At 43.6% G+C, this 21,295-nt stretch overlaps 1 non-coding gene across 1 annotated transcript; it reads right to left on the bottom strand.

Moving 5' to 3' along the window:
- Positions 1 to 20,880: 20,880 nt before the first annotated feature.
- Trnas-uga (transfer RNA serine (anticodon UGA)) lies at positions 20,881 to 20,955 on the bottom strand. The gene has a single exon. It is a non-coding gene; the product is annotated as a tRNA-Ser (tRNA).
- Positions 20,956 to 21,295: the final 340 nt, after the last annotated feature.

The following is a 21,295-nucleotide window of genomic DNA, read 5'->3' on the forward strand; positions in this document are numbered from 1 at the left end:
GTTTCACTGCGGAAAATCGTAACACGGTCCCTGACTTCAGCCGTCGCACGGACGCCAAAATGGAAAATATTGAAATAAACGATATCGGAATTGAAAAACAACTGCTATCACTTAGTAGCGGAAAAGCATCCGGACCAGACGAGATACCCTTAAGATTCTACAGTGATTATGCTAAAGAACTTGCCCCCTTTCTATCAGCAATTTATCGTAGATCGCTGGAAGAACGTAAAGTACCTAGCGACTGGAAGAAAGCGCAGGTCGTTCCCATTTTCAAGAAGGGTCATAAATCAGATGCGAATAATTATAGGCCTATTTCGCTTACGTCAATCTGTTGTAGAATAATGGAACATGTTTTGTGTTCTCGTATTATGACGTTCTTAGATAATACAAATCTCCTTCATCATAACCAACATGGATTCCGCAAACAGAGATCATGTGAAACTCAGCTCGCCCTATTTGCCCAAGAAATTCACAGTGCCGTAGACACTGGCGAGCAGATTGATGCCGTATTCCTGGACTTCAGGAAGGCATTTGATACGGTTCCGCACTTACGTTTAGTGAAAAAAATACGAGCTTACGGAATATCGGACCAGGTTTGTGATTGGATTCAGGATTTCCTAGAAGAAAGAACACAACATGTCATTCTTAACGGTTCAAAATCTGCAGATGTAGAGGTAATTTCGGGAGTACCGCAAGGAAGCGTGATAGGACCTTTATTGTTTACAATATACATAAATGACTTAGTTGACAACATCGGTAGCTCCGTGAGGCTATTTGCAGATGACACGGTTGTCTACAAGAAAGTAGCAACATCAGAAGACTCGTACGTACTCCAGGAAGACCTGCAGAGGATTAATGCATGGTGCGACAGCTGGCAGCTTTCCCTAAACGTAGATAAATGTAATATAATGCGCATACATAGGGGCAGAAATCCATTCCAGTACGATTATGCCATAGGTGGTAAATCATTGGAAGCGGTGACGACCGTAAAATACTTAGGAGTTACTATCCGGAGCGATCTGAAGTGGAATGATCACATAAAACAAATAGTGGGAAAAGCAGGCGCCAGGTTGAGATTCATAGGAAGAATTCTAAGAAAATGTGACTCATCGACGAAAGAAGTAGCTTACAAAACGCTTGTTCGTCCGATTCTTGAGTATTGCTCATCAGTATGGGACCCTTACCAGGTTGGATTAATAGAAGAGATAGACATGATCCAGCGAAAAGCAGCGCGATTCGTCATGGGGACATTTAGTCAGCGCGAGAGCGTTACGGAGATGCTGAACAAGCTCCAGTGGCGGACACTTCAAGAAAGGCGTTACGCAATACGGAGAGGTTTATTATCGAAATTACGAGAGAGCACATTCCGGGAAGAGATGGGCAACATATTACTACCGCCCACATATATCTCACGTAATGATCACAACGAAAAGATCCGAGAAATTAGAGCAAATACGGAGACTTACAAGCAGTCGTTCTTCCCACGCACAATTCGTGAATGGAACAGGGAAGGGGGGATCAGATAGTGGTACAATAAGTACCCTCCGCCACACACCGTAAGGTGGCTCGCGGAGTATAGATGTAGATGTAGATGTAGATGTAGTAAATTCATCAGAAGATCAAAACAAATTGCAAAACGATTTAGAAAAGATATCTGTATGGTGTGAAAATTGGCAGTTGACACTAAATAACGAAAAGTGTCAAGTCATCCACATGAGTGCTAAAAGGAATCCGTTAAACTTCGGTTACACAATAAATCAGTCACATCTAAAGGCCGTAAATTCAACTAAATACCTAGGAATTACAATAACGAACAACTCAAATTGGAAAGAAACCATAGAAAACGTTGTGAGGAAGGCAAGTCAAAGACTACGTTTTACTGGCAGGACACTTAGAAAATACAACAGACCTACTAAAGAGACTGCCTACACTACGCTTGTCCGTCCTCTTTTAGAATACAGCTGCGCGGTGTGGGATCCTTCCCAGATAGGATTTCCGGAGTACATCGAAAAAGTTCAAAGAAGAGCAGCACGCTTTGTATTATGGATAAGTAGGGGAGAGAGTGTCACTGAAATGATACAGGATTAGGAATGGACATCACTAAAACAAAGGCGATTTTCGTTGTGGAGGAATCTTCACACGAAATTTCAATCACCAACTTTCTCCTCCGAATGCGAAAATATTTTGCTGTCGCCGACTTACGTAGGGAGGGAGAAATGATCACCATGATAAAATAAGGTAAATCAGAGCTCGCACGGAAAGGTATAGGTGTTCGTTCTTTCCGCGCGCTACACGAGATTGGAATAATAGAGAATGTGAAGGCGGTTCGGTGAACCCTCTGCCAGGCCCTTTAATGTAATTTGCAGAGTATCCATGTAGATGCAGATGTAGATATGAATTTTCGTGAAAGAACCGAGTAGTCTTGAAAGACGCTACAGGTTGACCACAAAGAGTGTGAAAAGCTAACACTGAAGTTAGCCAGTAAGGACGTCAGATGCTGAAATTCATATACTTTCTCTCGCTAAAATGTGGCAATGCAGAGACATCTGTGGGTCCGTGAGTGACCACTTGCTCAAATGCTAATCATAAGTTAAATATGCCTTTTCCGGAAGTGATCAATTTAGGCTAGATGAGCAAAACCTACGTTTGTTAGGCTTGAGGAAACCAAATGAATTTTTCCTCTGTGTAAGACAGGTAGTTAATTTTTCAGCTAAAAGTACACAGTGGACTGCTTTCCGTCATTACTTATCTAGTTGTGACATGCTCGTATCTCAAATGACTTAATACGACGGCTGGCGGACGTGAACTCGCCTTTAATTAACAATAAACAAAGACCTCGTGCGAGAATAATCTGTCTTTCTAGTAGGTGTTTTGAGACTGAAATATAGGGCTTTATTCTCATGACTGCAACTGCGCTACATCGATATCGCCCCAAAAATTGGAAATTTGTTGAAAGGTATTCTTGGAGTAGATGGCTGGACGAAAAAGCGCTTAGCTTGCATAGGGTACGGCCGATAAACAACGCTGAGTTGCAAGCAGCAGCGCTATCCAAATATACTCGTAAACTTTTGGCGAGCTACACTCGGCCGGCTTGGCTGAACACACAGCACCCTACTGAGGGAAATACGGCTTCCTGGTATCCGGGAATACATGTTGGTAAGGAGTTAATGTTCCGAGAGGTGACTCATGCATGTGGGAAGGCGACTGGCCTTTTGTTTTGTAGGAGCAGTACAATAAGATAAACGCTAACAACAACAGAGGAACTACGATAGTGGCGTAGAAACTGTTACAAGAAGGGTCACATCACAAGGACACCTAATTTGACTTCCATCGTTTACGTCTGAGGAGTGGCAATGTTCGTGATATGTCTAGGTCACACGACTGTGTGATTCATGAAATTTTGTGGAGAAGCAATAGCTTTATATAACAAATGACTTAGAAAGAAACTGGTATATGTCATATTTAACAAAAACGAGAACAGGAACTTGACAAACAATTCAATGGAGAAAGAGAGAGTTCTTTGTCTGCAGGCAAACTATTACCATATTTCTACGTACTTCGACTTTACGTCCAACATTATCACCCATGGAAATAAGCAACATCCCACTTCGCAGCCAATTAGAGCTTTTGACAGCTAACAAAAAAATGGCTCGGAGCACTATGCGACTTAACTTCTGAGGTCATCAGTCGCCTAGAACTTAGAACTGATTAAACCTAACTAACCTAAGGACATCACACACATCCATGCCCGAGGCAGGATTCGAACCTGCGACCGTAGCGGTCGCGCGGCTCCAGACTGTAGCGCCTAGAACGGCACGGCCACTCCGGCCGGCATCAGCTAACAATTTATGTGATACGGTTAAGGCATTTCTTTGTATGAGTCATAGAATTCTTGTAGAAAAATTGAAATTTCATGGAATTAGTGACGTGTTCACATAATATTTAACAAAACCAATGCAAACTTTATGATAAACAATTCAAAAATGGATACAGGAGAGAGCTCTCATCCAGAGAGTATATTATTACTAGAGTTCCAAATCGTTCGATCTTATATCCAATTCTATCTACCATACAAGCGAATTACGTCAAATTTAATGTACAGTGAGAACTACCATTTACAGGAGGTGCAACTTTTATTACCTACCGTAATAGACGTATCTACAGCAATACAGGAAATGGGAAACAGTATTTTCAAACGAAATATTAAATGCCTACAATAAATTTTCCCTTCCTTCATTGGAAACGTACGTTATATTTCCTTTTTCTCCAAGTACGGAGGTAGTAATCAGACAGGAGTGAGTAAGTAAGGGAAATTTTTTACGTTTTTGGTGTACATGTAGCAAAATTTAACTGAATATTGCAAGTGTTGGAGCTTATCAAACAGTTATGTTCAGTGGCTCTTTTTCTTTTCTCATCAAAATCTTAAAGACGAAGACAGGATTTTTTTCTTTCGCTAATGTCATCGTACAAAAACACGACGCAAAAATAACGCATAGTGCTCATTCACGATAATATTGTAAATACACTTGACGCCAGATGAAGAAAGATCTCCGTCACTCTATACTTGAATTCAACTTCAAAAGTAGTGATGCTCTCCGAAAAATATGATACTTCCTGCGTTATTACGAAAAATAGACATGAATTATCAAAATAAGTTTTAAAATATAGGTAAAAGTGTTTCTTTTCAACGTATCCGATATGCATAGACAAATCTTCATTTATAAAATTATAGAATATTGATGTACTTGTTGTCTATAAAATGAGTATTCTGCAACAAGGTAGACATTTATAAAAGGGAAGTACGCATTCATGTACGTATAAAAATGAATCACGTTGCCTCCTATATGTACAACTATATAATGCCTGGACATTGTTTAACAGTCTGGAACCGCGTGATCGCTACGGTCGCAGGTTCGAATCCTGCCTCGGGCATGGATGTGTGTGATGTCCTTAGGTTAGTTAGGTTTAAGTAGTTCTCAGTTCTAGAGGACTTATGACCTCAGCAATTGAGTCCCATAGTGGTCAGAGCCAACCATTTTTTAACGTTGTTACCAAAAATTTCGAAAAGTTCTTGACCGATGTACTTCAAATTTTCACAGGATGCTCTCATAACCACTCGGATGGACGCAGGATATATATATATATATATATATATATATATATATATATATATATATATATATATATATATATATATATATATATATATATATATATATATACAGGGTGAGTCACCTAACATTACCGCTGGATATATTTCGTAAACCACATCAAATACTGACGAATCGATTCCACAGACCGAACGTGAGGAGAGGGGCTAGTGTAATTGGTTAATACAAACCATAAAAAATGCACGGAAGTATGTTTTTTAACACAAACCTACGTTTTTGTAAATGGAACGCCGTTAGTTTTGTTAGCACATCTGAACATATAAACAAATACGTAATCAGTGCCGTTTGTTGCATTGTAAAATGTTAATTATATCCGGAGATATTGTAACCTAAAGTTGACGCTTGAGTACCACTCCTCCGCTGTTCGATCGTGTGTATCGGAGAGCACCGAATTACGTAGGGATCCAAAGGGAACGGTGATGGTCCTTAGGTACAGAAGAGACTGGAACAGCACATTAAGTCCACATGCTAACACATTTTTATTGGTCTTTTTCACTGACGCACATGTACTTTACCATGAGGGGTGAGGTACACGTACACACGTGGTTTCCGTTTTCAATTACGGAGTGGAATGGAGTGTGTCCCGACATGTCAGGCCAATAGATGTTCAATGTGGTGGCCATCATTTGCTGCACACAATTGCAATCTCTGGCGTAATGAATGTCGTACACGCCACAGTACATCTGGTGTAATGTCGCCGCAGGCTGCCACAATACGTTGTTTCATATCCTCTGGGGTCGTAGGCACATCACGGTACACATTCTCCTTTAACGTATCCCACAGAAAGAAGTCCAGACATGTAAGATCAGGAGAACGGGCTGGCCAATTTATACGTCCTCCACGTCCTATGAAACGCCCGTCGAACATCCTGTCAAGGGTCAGCCTAGTGTTAATTGCGGAATGTGCAGGTGCACCATCATGCTTATACCACATACGTCGACGCGTTTCCAGTGGGACATTTTCGAGCAACGTTGGCAGATCATTCTGTAGAAACGCGATGTATGTTGCAGCTGTTTGGGCCCCTGCAATGAAATGAGGACAATGTTTCAAGCGTAAACTTTAGGTTACAATATCTCCGGATGTAATTAACATTTTACAATGCAACAAACGGCACTGATTACGTATTTGTTTATATGTTCAGATGTGCTAACAAAACTAACGGCGTTCCATTTACAAAAACGTAGGTTTGTGTTAAAAAACATACTTCCGTGCATTTTTTTATGGTTTGTATTAAACAGTTACACTAGCCCATCTCCTCACGTTCGGTCTGTGGAATCGGTTCGTCAGTATTTGATGTGGTTTACGAAATATATCCAGCGGTAACGTTAGGTGACTCACCCTGTATATAAAGAGGATATGTTATTAACAAAAAATTTTAATATGTAGACATATCTGCAGCAAATACAGGCCATGGGAAATAGTGTTTTCAAAAGAAGTATTAAATGTTTACAACAAATTTTCTGTTCCTTCACTTGGAAACGTACGTTATATTCCGTTTTCCTCCAAGTACAGAGACGACTTGACTGGCTTACAGCATTTTTTTTTACGGGCCACGAATAAAATTATTCAGAGAGCAACGTTAAGTAAGTGAATATCATCACTGTCATATTACTCAGGCGATGTAAGCAAAGCACTGCAGTAAAGTTGCCTGGAAACATGAATGTCATGTGTTCCATATAGAATTGGAGCCTGGAGTGATATCTCATGGCAATTATGGCAACACATTGTAATGTAAGTAACATGTTTAAAACGAGTGTAGATATTGTATGCGAATCATGGATGTACGAGTTTGTGAGTGATTCAGCATGTATCGGAAGCTGGCTGAGGTTACTTAGCATTTTAGCACACATTTCCTAAATTATTATTGACCCTACGTCAATATGAAACACATTTCAGAATTTAAAAGTAGAGTATTCATCGTCCCACTTCTGTATTTATTAGAACAATAAATGTAATTTATTTTTTGCTTGATGAGTGACACTCATAAAAGCATGTCACATATACTGATCAGCGAGAAATCATGGCTACCTACCTAATTGAAATAGCTGGTATATCCGAGTTTGGCCCGGATAACAGGGCGACGCGTCGTGGTATGGAAGTAATGAATTAGTAGGTCACTGGAGGGAGTTGGCACCAAATCTGCATACAAAAGTCACCTGATTCCCGTAAATTCTGGGGAGGGGGGCGATATGCTCTCAGGCCACGTTCAGCCAATTCCCAGATGTGTTCTATTGGGTTCAGACCTGGCTAGTTGGGAGGCCAGTACATCCATTGAAACTCGCCACTTTGTTCCTCGAACCACTCCGTCACACTCCTGGCCCTGTGACATGATGGCGCACTATCTTGTTGAAAAATGCCGGTGCCATCGGGAAACATGATCGCCATGAAGGGATGTACGTGATCTGCAACCAGTGTACTATACTCCTCGGCCGTTATGGTGCCTTATATGAGCTCCGCTGAACCTATGCATGCCCACGTCAATGTTTCCCAGAGCATAATGGAGCCGCAGCCAGCTTGTTTCCTTCCCTAAGTACAGGTGTCAAGGGGCTGTTCCCCTGGACGACGACGGATTCGCGCCCTGCTTTCTGCATTATGCAGAAAATATCGAGATTCATCAGACCTTACAACACTATGCCAATGTCCAGTGACGATAGTCATGTGGCCATATCTGTCGTAGTTGCCGATGTCGTGGTGTTAACATTGGCACATGCATGGGTCGTCGCCTGCTGAGGCACATCGTTACGAGTGTTCGGTGCACTGTGTGTTCAGACACACTTATACTCTGCCCGGCATTGAAGTCTGTTGTTAGTTCCGCCACAGTTCACTGCTCGTTATGTTGTACCAGCCTTCCCAGGTTACGACGTCCGACATTTACAATGAGAGATGGCCACCCAATCCCACGACGTTTGGACGTAGTTTCACCTTGGTTTCACCACGTGTTGAAGACACTCATCACAGCACTCCTCGAACACTCGACAGGTCGTGCAGTTTCCGAAATACTCGTACTGAGCCTCCGGGCCGTCACAGCCTTCCCCAATCTACATATGGGCGGCACGCTCACTGATGCTACATGAACCGCGTGTGTGTTTGACTAGCAGTCATCCTTTGGAAGGTGACGCTGCTGTCTCCTGGAAGGGTTTATATCGATAACAAATGGTTCAAATGGCTCTAAGCACTATGGGACTTAACATCTGAGGTCATCAGTCCCCCAGACTTAGAACTACTTAAACCTAACTAACCTAAGGACATCACACACATCCATGCCCGAGGCAGGATTCGAACCTGCGACCGTAGCAGCAACGCGGTTCCGGACTGAAGAGCCTAGATCCGCTCTCCCACTATCGACAACAGATCGTTGGTCACGATGTTCCGGCTGATCAGTGTATGTGAAATATAATAAGCTAGCCAAAGTTTCTTTTCCGACGGCAGAGGTCAGATATTTGTCAAGCTTTTACAAAGAGGATCAGTTAGAATATTTTCTTATCGAGTTTCTATTAATTAAAATATTTCTGCAATTCTGAATACACTGGACCAAAAAAATGTCGACTCCTTAGACATGCGATTTGTCAGGTATAGCGTCGTCTTACTTCTGACATACACAAGACGTTTTATATACTTGTGTTTCGTTATCTTTCGACAATGTGGCACGGTGTAGATCACTTTTCGGAAATCATGGAATGTGAAAACTTCCTTTTCGCCTACGTTCATGGCGTACGCAGAAACGTGTGAAAAGTGTTGTTACGTTGGATACGAGTAATATTTATTTAAAATCCTTCGATGATTTTTGGGTATGTGAGTATGCTGGAAATCAGGATATGTTCAGATCTCTGAGACAGTGGGATGTTAATTCTGCGCGTCTGTATTTTCATACTTCCTATAGGAAAAAAGTAGACCATACCTTTACCTAGTCACTTGCGAAAGTTCGGTACAGAATACATTCGCTATTCATGTGCTCTAATATGGGGCCAAGTCTACAACGTACTCGGTGGAAAACTTAACAGCACGAATTTGACTAGAGCCTGGCGCCTTATTCTTTTTCATCAGCAATTCTAGACTGTTCTTAGATGTATATCCAAAATATTGAAGTGTGTGTCAATGACGACATTACTGAGCTTATGTGAACCTGTTTCCTCCGCAAGTGGCAGCCTATGGCACACCATGAATATATCAGTGAGGAGATGCTATCACCAGCACAATGTTTAGACCGTGGGTGCATTTCAACTCACTGTGGCTCTTAAATCATTTCAAGAACATTCCAGGATGATTCCTACCAAAATGTCATTGCCGTTTCCTTCACTCGTCCTTGCATAGTCCAAGCCAGTGCGTCTCTCACCGTGGTCGAGGTTTTGACCTCCTTTCATTCCCTAGTTCGATTACAATCTTGATGCAATCTTTGAGACAAGAGACCCTAGCCAGAGTCTATTTCTGCGCACGTCAGCGGAGCTGTGAAATGAGTCGTCCTCGCTGCATCACAGCGGGGCTACTGTACAACGCTCGGTGTTACGGCGGAGATACAAACAGCACATTCATCCCGCGCGTCGACTAACGGAAGAAAACAGCACAGCCCGCGTCTGTGTCAAGGCCTTTTCCTGCACCTGGTAGCGTGTTGGTCCACTTTCGACACGCAACACAGATGAATGGACGCTGCAAGTCTTATTCGCCTGGCGGCCCTTGAGCTGCCGGTTGTAGAATTACAAATATTAGTGGAAACACTAACGTTTTTTCCTCCCGAGAGACGTCGGGTAAGTATTAGGTCGGTGCATAGGTTAGTAGCGTTTTTGTTTTGCATGTTGGTATTCCTGTTGTTATGGGTTTCTTTACCGACTGTCAATTTTTATTTGTAGTTCACTGTTGCTATGTGAGTTATATACAGTTATCGTTTTGTCATTTGGAGATAGTGAGTGAAGTTGTGGACGCTAGAAAATGGAGTGCCAAGTGGAGAAACCGGAACATTTCTGACATGTTCTTCTGTTTGACTTCAGTACAGGTGTGATAGCAGCGGAGACAGTCGGAAGTACACTATGTGATCAAAAGTATCCGGACACCTGGCTGAAAATGACTTAAAAGTTCGTGGCGCCCTCCATCGGTAATGCTGGAATTCAATATGGTGTTGGCCCACTCTTAACCTTGATGACAGCTTCCACTCTCGCAGGCATACGTTCAATCAGGTGCTGGAAGGTTTCTTGGGGAATGGCAGCCCTTTCTTCACGGAGTGTTCCACTGAGGAGAGGAATCGACGTCGGTCTGAGAGGCCTGGTACGAAGTCGGCTTTCCAAAATATTCCAAAGGTGTTCTATAGGATTCAGATCAGGACTCTGTGCAGGCCAGTCCATTACAGGGATGTTATTGTCGTCTAACCACTCCGCCACAGACCGTGCATTATGAACAGGTGCTCGATCTTGTTGAAAGATGCAATCGCCATGCCCGAATTGCTCTTGAACAGAGGGAAGCTAGAAGGTGCTTAAAACATCAATGAAGGTCTATGCTGTGATAGTGCCACGCAAAACAACAAGGGGTGCAAGCCCCCTCCATGAAAACCACGACCATACCATAACACCACCGCCTCCGAATTTTACTGTTGGCACTACACACGCTGGCAGATGACGTTCACCCAGCATTCGCCATACCCACACCCTGCCATCGGATCGCCACATTGTGTGCCGTGATTCGTCACTCCACACAACGTTTTTCCAGTTCTCAGTTGTCCAATGTTTACGCTCCTTACACCATGAGAGCCATCGTTTGGCATTTACCGGCGTGATGTGTGGCTTATGAGCAGCCGCTAGACCATGAAATCCGAGTTTTGTCACCTCCCGCATAACTGTGATAGTACTGGCAGTGGAACCTGATGCAGTCTGTAATTCCTGTGTGATGGTCTGGATAGATGTCTGCCTATTACACATTACGACCCTCTTCAACTGTCGGCGGTCTCTGTCAGTCAACAGACGATGTCGGCCTGTACGCTTTTGTGCTGTACGTGTACCTTCACGTTTCCACTTCACTATCACATCGGAAACAGTGGACCTAGGGATTTTTAGGAGTGTGGAAATCGCGCGTACAGACGTATGACTCCCAATCACCCAATTGAAATCTGTGAGGTCCGCGGAGCACCCCATTCTGCTCTCTCTCGATGTCTAATTACTACTGAGGTCGCTGATATGGGGTACTTGGCAGTAGGTGGCAGCACAATGCACCTAATATGAAAAACGTACGTTTTTGGGGGTGTCCAGATACTTTTGATCACATAGTGTATTTGCGTCATGTATGGGGATAATGCCATTGACAGAGCACGGAAAGAAATTGGATTTATCGTTTTAAGGAGCATCGTTTTAACACTAGTGACTCTCGAAGTTCAGGAAGACCTTCAGCGTTTGATGAAGATCGTTTAAACACATTAATCCACAGTGATCCATGTCGAGAACTGCCAAACGTGACGAGCTGTGATCATTCCACCATCATGCGACCTTTGCATGAAATGGAAAAGATTCAAAAATCGTGTGTGGGGGTTCCGCATGCTCCAAGTTACAGCCACCAAATCAGTGGGTTGCCATACGGGCATCTCTGCTTGCTCGTCATCAGTTGGCTCGTGGACATCACTGACCATTGCTATCCTGTACCGTTACAGTCTTTACGCTAACAGAAGAAGAACAAAGGAATGCCTGAGAAGAAACAAAGCAGCAACACATCGTACAGAGACCTGTGTGCATCCGCAAAAGATGATGTTATGCCTCTGGTGGTTCAAATGGTTCAAATGGCTCTGAGCACTATGGGACTTAACATCTGAGGTCATCAGTCCCCTAGAACTTAGAACTACTTAAACCTAACTAACCTAAGGACATCACACACATCCATGCCCAAGGCAGGATTCGAACCTGCGCCCGTAGCGGTCACGCGGTTCCAGACTGAAGCGCCTAGAACAGCACGGGCACAACGGCCGGCTCCTCTGGTAGGAAAGGAACGGTTTGGTGTACCACGAATTGCTCCCCCGAGGTGTAACCATCACTGCTGCCATTTACTGTCAACCACTGAAACGTCTTGCAGACGCAATCCAAGAACAACGTCCAGGAAGATTGCGTGAAGTGTGTAAGTTCCCCACGATGTGATTCTGAATGAAATTTAGCCCAAATTTGCCTCCCACTCTACATAAAGTCTATGCATTACCAAAACTATGTACCCACAAATTGTTATCCAACTCAGATTCGTATACTAACCTTTGACAAAACAGAATTTAATTTGAATTCAACTGTAACTGGTCTCAAAACAACTTGTCTTTATATTAAATGCGGATCAGAAGTAAGACAATTATCTGGTCCTACTCAAAATTTTCACTTACCTCGTGTGTTTCCACCGTTGTAGCAGATTTCTGGAATGCACAACAGCAAACAGCAAGCAGGCAGCGGCTATGCTAGATTTCTATTTTTAAATGAAATTTAAATAACAAAATACTCAAACCGGTACATACCACATGGCGTAGTTTGGTGAACTATAATGATAAGCCTTCTTTAAAAAGTGGGATGGGGAGAGTAATTATTCCTATGAAATAATATTCCAGGACACCGATTGTAGAACGAAGTACCTATTCAAAAAGAGAGAGATCTACACAAATAACATTTGTGTGGTTAATACTATGCTTAACAAAGTGATAAATCATTTTAAAAGGGTAAAATGTTAAGAGAGAATTTCAATAAAAACCAAACAGCTTAATCAGTTGACAAATTAATGCAAACTCAGGGAATTGGGGAGGGGGTGGCCCTTCCCTCAGCTCTGAGCAAGTAAAAGAAGTTAACTAGCTGACAATCATTCTGATAAACTAGCTGCGCAGTGGTGCATTTTTACGTCAAACATCTTCTGTTCAAAAAAATAACATTATTCAAATTTATAGTCTTTTCGCGTTTCAGTATATACACTACTGGCCATTAAAATTGCTACACCACGAAGATGACGTGCTACAGACGCGAAATTTAACCGACAGGAAGAACATGCTGTGATATGCAAATGATTAGCTTTTCAGAGCATTCACACAAGGTTGGCGCCGGTGGCGACACCTACAACGTGCTGACATGGGGAAAGTTTCCAACCGATTTCTCATACACAAACAGCAGTCGACCGGCGTTGGCTGGTGAAGCGTTGTTGTGATGCCTCATGTAAGGAGGAGAAATGCGTACCATAACGTTTCCTACTTTGATAAAGGTCGGATGGTAGCCTATCATGATTGAAGCTTATCGTATCGCAACATTGCTGCTCGCGTTGGTCGAGATCCAATGAGTGTTAGAAGTATATGGAATCGCTGGGTTCAGGAGGGTAATACAGAACGCCGTGCTGGATCCCAACGGCCTCGAATCACTAGCAGTCGAGGTGACAGGCATCTTGTCCGCATGGCTGTAACGGATCGTGCACTCACGTCTCGATCCCTGAGTTAACAGATGGGGACGTTTGCAAGACAACAACCATCTGTACGAACAGTTCGACGACGTTTGCAGCAGCATGGACTATCAGCTCGCAGACCATGGCTGCGGTTACCCTTGACGCTGTATCACAGACAGGAGTGCCTGCGATGGTGTACTCGACGACGAACCTGGGTGCACGAATGGCAAAACGTCATTTTTTCGGATGAATCCAGGTTCTGTTTACAGCATCATGATAGTCGCATCCGTGTTTGGCGACATCGCAGTGAACGCACATTGGAAGCGTGTATTCGTTATTGCCATACTGGCGTATCACGCGGCGTGATGGTATGGGGTGCCATTGGTTAGACGTCTCGGTCACCTCTTGTCCGCATTGACGGCACTTTGAACAGTGGACGTTACATTTTAGATGTGTTACGACCCGTGGTTCTAACCTTCATTCGATCCCTGCGAAACCCTACATTTCAGCAGGATAATGCAGGACCGCATGTTTCAGGTCCTGTCCGGCCTTTCTGGATACAGAAAATGTTCGACAGCTGCCCTGGCCAGCACATTTTCCAGATCTATCACCAACTGAAAACGTCTGGTCAATGGTGGCCGGGCAACTGACTCGTCACACTACGCCAGTCACTACTCTTGATGAACTGTGGTATAGTGCTGAAGCTGCATGGGCAGCTGTACCTGTACACGCCATCCAAGCTCTGTTTGACTCAATGCCCAGGCGTATCAAGGCCTTTATTACGGCCAGAGGTGGTTGTTCTGGGTACTGAATTGCGTGAAAATGTAATCACATGTCAATTCTAGTATAATTTATTTGTCCAATGAATACCCGTTTATCGTCTGCATTTCTTCTTGGTGTAGCAATTTTAATGGCCAGTAGTGTACATCATATTCATCCTTGCTGTCCTTTAAAATAAATCTTTATTCCTCTAACAATCTCAGGTCATCATAGCACTAGTGAAAACGTTCATCACCTGCCATACTTCACCTGAGAAACTATCAGACTGTCCAGAGGCAAGGACTGTGCCACTACAAGACCAAAGATTATTTGACAGTAAGATAAATTGCTCGCTCTCTGACGTGCACATCGGTAACTTACAAAAATCAAAATGACATGTCCACTATACTAGTGCTGCTACCCCACGATGACGCCTGCCCGCATTCTGCTAGTCTGACAAAAAGACTGCACGAGTGCAGGGGATGGAATGGGAAGTCATACTGCACTCCCCTTGTCACCAAGTCTTGCGCACTCAGATTTTCATCTTTCCTGCTCTGTATCGAACCATTTTCAAGGAACTTTTCCTGAAGAAAATGCGCTTCGAACACGACAAGACGAGTTCTTCGCCTCAGAACCGCGTGATTTCTATATTCGCGGCATCGAAAAGTTACACCAGCGTTGGCAGTGAAGGAGAATACGTTACTGATGACTAAAATCTGTGTTTTACGCATCTGTTGTGTTTATTAAACTTATGGAAAAACGCTGCGAACTTATGCATCCAGCTAATATTTATAAATTCTCATTTCTTTATAACAAAAAGAGCGTCAGCATTGGTCGTTGAAGTAGAAATCATTATTACTATTACAACTCGATTTGAATTACTGTGTGGCCATCATCGTACTAGTATTAAGGCCCTGTGGACATATAAATACAAGCAGTGGAACTACAATATCTGCACATAACAGTGAACAGTACTTGTCAGATCGAAGGCAGAGTCCACGCAGGACAAAGTGGCCGATGCGCGATGACCAACTTTCGTCCCAAGCGGTGGGCAAGTTCTTTAGATTGTTCGGGAGGGGAGGCCGACAATGTCTGCCACTTTTCGGTCGTTCGGCGACGACAAATCGAGGCGCACTCCCTGAAATCTTCCTCAAATGGTTTTTCAGAAAAAATTCGGTAAAAAGTTTCCTTCTTGCTTTATTTGTAGCTGTTGTGACTGAAAATTCGCTATTTTTCACTAACACAATTTTTATTTATGTAAGTTTACAAGGTTGATGACTGAACAACAAACGAAAGGTAGCAATAACGATGCCAGTAAAAGTCTCCTAATTGAAGCAAAGAAAAGTTCACTTATAATTTTCCACAAAGGTTCCTGGTAACACACACACACGAGTAAATGTCCAGTTCAGAGACAAAGACGTAATCTTCAATGGTCGAAGTCCACGAGGTCAGCATCCAGAGTGAACTGAACTTCGAGGCTGGTTCTAGCCCCTAAATAGCTGTCTCCAACCAATCACGTTTTGGCGTAGTGATACTTCCTGCAGGCCTAGAGAACCTATATAGAGGGAGAGAGTGGTCAATGGTGATAGTGACGCTGATTTGCTGAGAGCCGAGGTTGCCATGTTGTTACCAAACTAACGCTGACTTGGTACGAGTATAAATAGATACTGTGTGTATCACACACAGTATTCTGTACTATTGGTTCTCTTCAACGCTTCGAACGCAAATTCAATTGTACAGTTATGTACAAGTTGTAATACAGTAGGTTTTTGAGGTGTCAGGTCAGAGGGGTGTTCTGAACACAATATCGACACAAAGCAGCTCAACAGGCTGTGGAGCGGAAGGGGTAGGCTAGCAGTAGAACAGTGCATCACCATTGACTAGACACATTTATTGAACACATAAGTCAGGTATTACCCAAAAGGAACAATCAGTACCAATTACAAAATAATATTCTTTTCCATTAAGTCACGCAAACATTTAAACAGCCAAATAGCAATCATTTAACTGAAAGCCTTTTAGGAAAGCAAGACTAGAACATTTGAACGATGAGTTAAAATCACATTTAAATAGGCTCTGACCGAGCACATATTTTAAAACGAAATCCTCCCCTTAAGGAACCAGCGATCAAAATTAATTACATAATCCTCAACAACCATATTATATCCAAGACATTTAAGATTAAACTAATATATAACATCAGAGAGCTGCAGTTCCAAGTTTTAAGCAGCACGTTTCAGATGGACTGCACTGCAACAGTACGCCGGCCGCGGTGGTCTAGTGGTTCTGGCGCTGCAGTCCGGAACCGCGGGACTGCTACGGTCGCAGGTTCGAATCCTGCCTCGGGCATGGGTGTGTGTGGTGTCCTTAGGTTAGTTAGGTTTAAGTAGTTCTAAGTTCTAGGGGACTTATGACCTAAGATGTTGAGTCCCATAGTGCTCAGAGCCATTTGGACCATTTTTTTGCAACAGTACAATACAAGTCCCTCAGAGGATCTCCCCACACAGGAAGTTATTGCCGCAATCGACAAAATATCAACATCATTCCACGTACAGACCTAAAACAAACTAAAAGCTCTCTTAAGTTTGGTACAGTTAATTCCCTTTCAACATAACATACATAAAAAGTCTAGCCCTAGGACAGCACCAACATCCCGCAATTTAGCACGCGAAAAACTACAGCGATGCACTCATCACGTATCCTTAAAAAATCCAAGATCAGAGAGCCGGGTCCCCAATAGCGGAACATGTAACCACGCGCAGCGTGCAGGTTTGCGGGATGCTGATCTCGCCCTTAACCTCAACACCAGTTCAAATACTAGTCAGCCTACAATCTTGAACCACCATACACATTCCTTCAGTTACTGCATAGAAAGCCAATGTGATAGGTAAACAGACCAGCATATGGCAAAAGCTTAAGCAATTTCCTTACTAGACAACCCTTATGAATAGTAGCCGTAATTTTTTTTTAAACTTGAGCACACCCACGATCAAAAGACAAACAACGCCAATCATAAGGACAGTAGCACATAAGTAAGTAGTAATGGTAACTTTTGCTTAGATTGGCTACAAATCAGCGTGTGATTTAACACACCAGAGAACAATCTTTACAATATAACCATCAATACAATAGCAATTTACTCACACGTGTACTCCCCCACGATTTCGATTCGCAAAGCCATAGACAAAACGTGGAGAACGTATCACTTAGACCAACATAATGGTGCTCCCTCAGTTGCTCCAAATAACTGACTCCCTTAGTTGCACAGCAAAGAACCAGACCTAATGAAACCACCACAGTTTTCGCCTCTAAATTGTCGCAGTACAAGTGAGACTCAATCACAAATGCAATTTTAGATCACCAGTTCACGTATAGTCAATACAAGCGCCTGATTTTCACCCGTTTATAATGGCAGGCAGCAACATCGTACGGAAAAGGGCGTAGACACAAGCTCTTACCAATTCTCTTCTCCGAAAGCAGCCACCGCAACTCTCGGGAACCACTGGGACATCAAATGCAAAAATCGTTACGCCTTCACACAAATTACAGGACGCCCGCTTCCCGCTGCTTGCTACGGCGCCTTCCGTTCAGAGCCAACTTGTATATCTCCATGCGATAGGTCCGGTCCCACACTCGCTGCGTCAACCCGACAACGGTCTTCCACCTCGTCCCGGAGCACACCCGCCACAGGACCTCGCCTCGTTACTCCTCGCGTAGACCCCAGAGGGCGCTGCTTACCGCCCTGACCGTGGCCACCATAGTGGCACTATCGATATGAACCGCTTTTGAAGGACTTTTGCACGTTCTCTGTCGGTTCTATTGACGTAAATTAACTTACAGTCACTCTGTTGGTCGGATCTATGACGATACATTTAGAACTTCACAGAAATTTTAGAGGCAAAATTTTTATTTAAAGTGATTTACTGTCACTAATAATATGAATTACAAAATCATCAAGGACAGTCGAGAGGAATGCCTGGTTGCTCCGCTGTTGAGTGCAAAAACCAAAGTGAAGATGGATATATGGTGCTCGTTTTCCCAAGAAATGAAGAAAGACGTAAACAGTGGGCAGTAAAAGTCAACCGAGAAATTTGGCAGACATACACACTGTTTCACGATACTTCCATTTACTCACAAATTTATTAGGCCTATATAAATATAGACGAATGGCATTTGTTTTAATCATGTACCGAGTATTAAGCTAGAAGATCTTCTTTGGTCTCATGCGTCAAACACATGCCTTATTTTACTCGTGAAGCGGCTAGCTTTCTGTTTGCGTCGCTACCTAATTGCACGTCCCGTGCGCAATCTGGTAAAAACATGGCGGCCACGGGCCGATTGGCTACTCTCTCCCTATACAGGGTGTTACAAAAAGGTACGGCCAAACTTTCAGGAAACATTCATCACACACAAAGAAAGAAAATATGTTATGTGGACATGTGTCCGGAAACGCTTAATTTCCATGTTAGAGCTCATTTTAGTTTCGTTAGTATGTACTGTACTTCTTCGATTCACCGCCAGTTGGCCCAATTGAAGGAAGGTAATGTTGACTTCGGTGCTTGTGTTGACACGCGACTCATTGCTCTACAGTACTAGCATCGAGCACATCAGTACGTAGCATCAACAGGTTAGTGTTCATCACGAACGTGGTTTTGCAGTCAGTGCAATGTTTACAAATGCGGAGTTGGCAGATGCCCGTTTGATGTATGGATTAGCACGGGGCAATAGCCGTGGCGCGGTACGTTTGTATCGAGACAGATTTCCAGAACGAAGGTGTCCCGACAGGAAGACGTTCGAAGCGGTTGATCGGCGTCGGGAGCACGGAACATTCCAGGCTATGACTCGCGACTGGGGAAGACCTAGAACGACGAGGACACCTGCAATGGACGAGGCAATTCTTCGTGCAGTTGACGATGACCCTAATGTCAGCCTCAGAGAAGTTGCTGCTGTACAAGGTAACGTCGACTACGTCACTGTATGGGGAAAATGGTTCAAATGGCTCTGAGCACTATGGGACTTAACATCTATGGTCATCAGTCCCCTAGAACTTAGAACTACTTAAACCTAACTAACCTAAGGACAGCACACAACACTCAGCCATCCTGTATGGGGAGTGCTACGGGAGAACCAGCTGTTTCCGTACCATGTACAGAGTGTGCAGGCACTATAAGCAGCTGATTGGCCTTTATGGGTTCACTTCTGCGAATGGTTCATCCAACAATGTGTCAATCCTCATTTCAGTGCAAATGTTCTCTTTACGGATTAGGCTTCATTCCAACGTGATCAAATTGTAAATTTTCACAATCAACATGTGTGGGCTGACGAGAATCCGCACGCAATTGTGCAATCACGTCATCAACACAGATTTTCCGTGAACGTTTGGACAGGCATTGTTGGTGATGTCTTGATTGGGCCCCATGTTCTTCCACCTACGCTCAATGGAGCACGTTATCATGATTTCATACGGGATACTCTACCTGTGCTGCTAGAACATGTGCCTTTACAACTACGACACAACATGTGGTTCATGCACGATGGAGCTCCTGCACATTTCAGTCGAAGTGTTCGTACGCTTCTCAACAACAGATTCGGTGACCGATGGATTGGTAGAGGCGGACTAATTCCACGGCCTCCACGCCCTCCTGACCTCAACGCTCTTGACTTTCATTTATGGGGGCATTTGAAAGCTCTTGTCTACGCAACCCCGGTACCAAATGTAGAGACTCTTCGTGCTCGTATTGTGGACGGCTGTGATACAATACGCCGTTCTCCAGGGCTGCATCAGCACATGGATGCATGTATCCTCGCTAACGGAGGACATTTTCAACATTTCCTGTAACAAATTGTTTGAAGTCACGCTGGTACGTTCTGTTGCTGTGTGTTTCCATTCCATGATTAATGTTATTTGAAGAGAAGTAATAAAATGAGCTCTAACATGGAAAGTAAGCGTTTCCGGACACATGTCCACATAACATATTTTCTTTCTTTGTGTGTGAGGAATGTTTCCTGAAAGTTTGGCCGTACCTTTTTGTAACACCCTGTATAGGCTCTCTACTGCAGGCCGTGGCTCGAGCTCCCCCTGCAGGAAGTAGTGCTCGGAATGTCTGTTTCCATTATCTTGTATGTAAATAGCCAGTGTTTACCATGGTGCGCCTTGGACATAGACAACGCCGTCCTCTGCTGAGTAATATGGGTTGCCGGCCCTCAGGGGCTACCTTGGCTCCGGCATAACCGTAGCCATATACGCTGGATCCCTGATGACTTCCCCGTCATCATGATCATGGTTATTGTGATATTTACGTGGAAGTCAGACACTGCACAAAATTCGAAAAAGTTTTCAATGAAAAATAGGGGTCGCTATGATTTCGCGTTTTGTGCACATAACATAATATGTTGCTATGTATGAAATTTAGCTAACATACTGAATTTTTCTTTAGACTGGGTGGAGGTCTCTACCTGTCACCAATCTCGAGAAAATTGATCTGACGTAGGTCACTCATTTGCGATCGCGCTGCGCCAGCGATAAAGCCAGAGTGAAATATCCTAACATTTCTCATATTGAAACTTCCTGGCAGATTAAAACTGTGTGCCCGACCGAGACTCGAACTCGGGACCTTTGCCTTTCACGGGCAAGTGCTCTACCAACTGAGCTACCGAAGCACGACTCAGAGCCGGTACTCACAGCTTTACTTCTGCCAGTATCTCGTCTCCTACCTTCCAAACTTTACAGAAGCTCTCCTGCGAACCTTGCAGAACTAGCACTCCTGAAAGAAAGGATATTGCGGAGACATGGCTTAGCCACAGCCTGGGGGATGTTTCCAGAATGAGATTTTCACTCTGCAGCGGAGTGTGCGCTAATACGAAACTTCCTGGCAGATTATAACATCTGGATCAGATGTCACCTCAATATCCTTTCTTTCAGCAGTGCTAGTTCTGCAAGGTTCGCAGGAGAGCTTCTGTAAAATTTGGAAGGTAGGAGACGAGATACTGGCAGAAGTAAA

The sequence above is a fragment of the Schistocerca cancellata genome, chromosome 2, assembly GCF_023864275.1.
Source record: "Schistocerca cancellata isolate TAMUIC-IGC-003103 chromosome 2, iqSchCanc2.1, whole genome shotgun sequence".
NCBI classification, from domain to species: domain Eukaryota; kingdom Metazoa; phylum Arthropoda; class Insecta; order Orthoptera; family Acrididae; genus Schistocerca; species Schistocerca cancellata.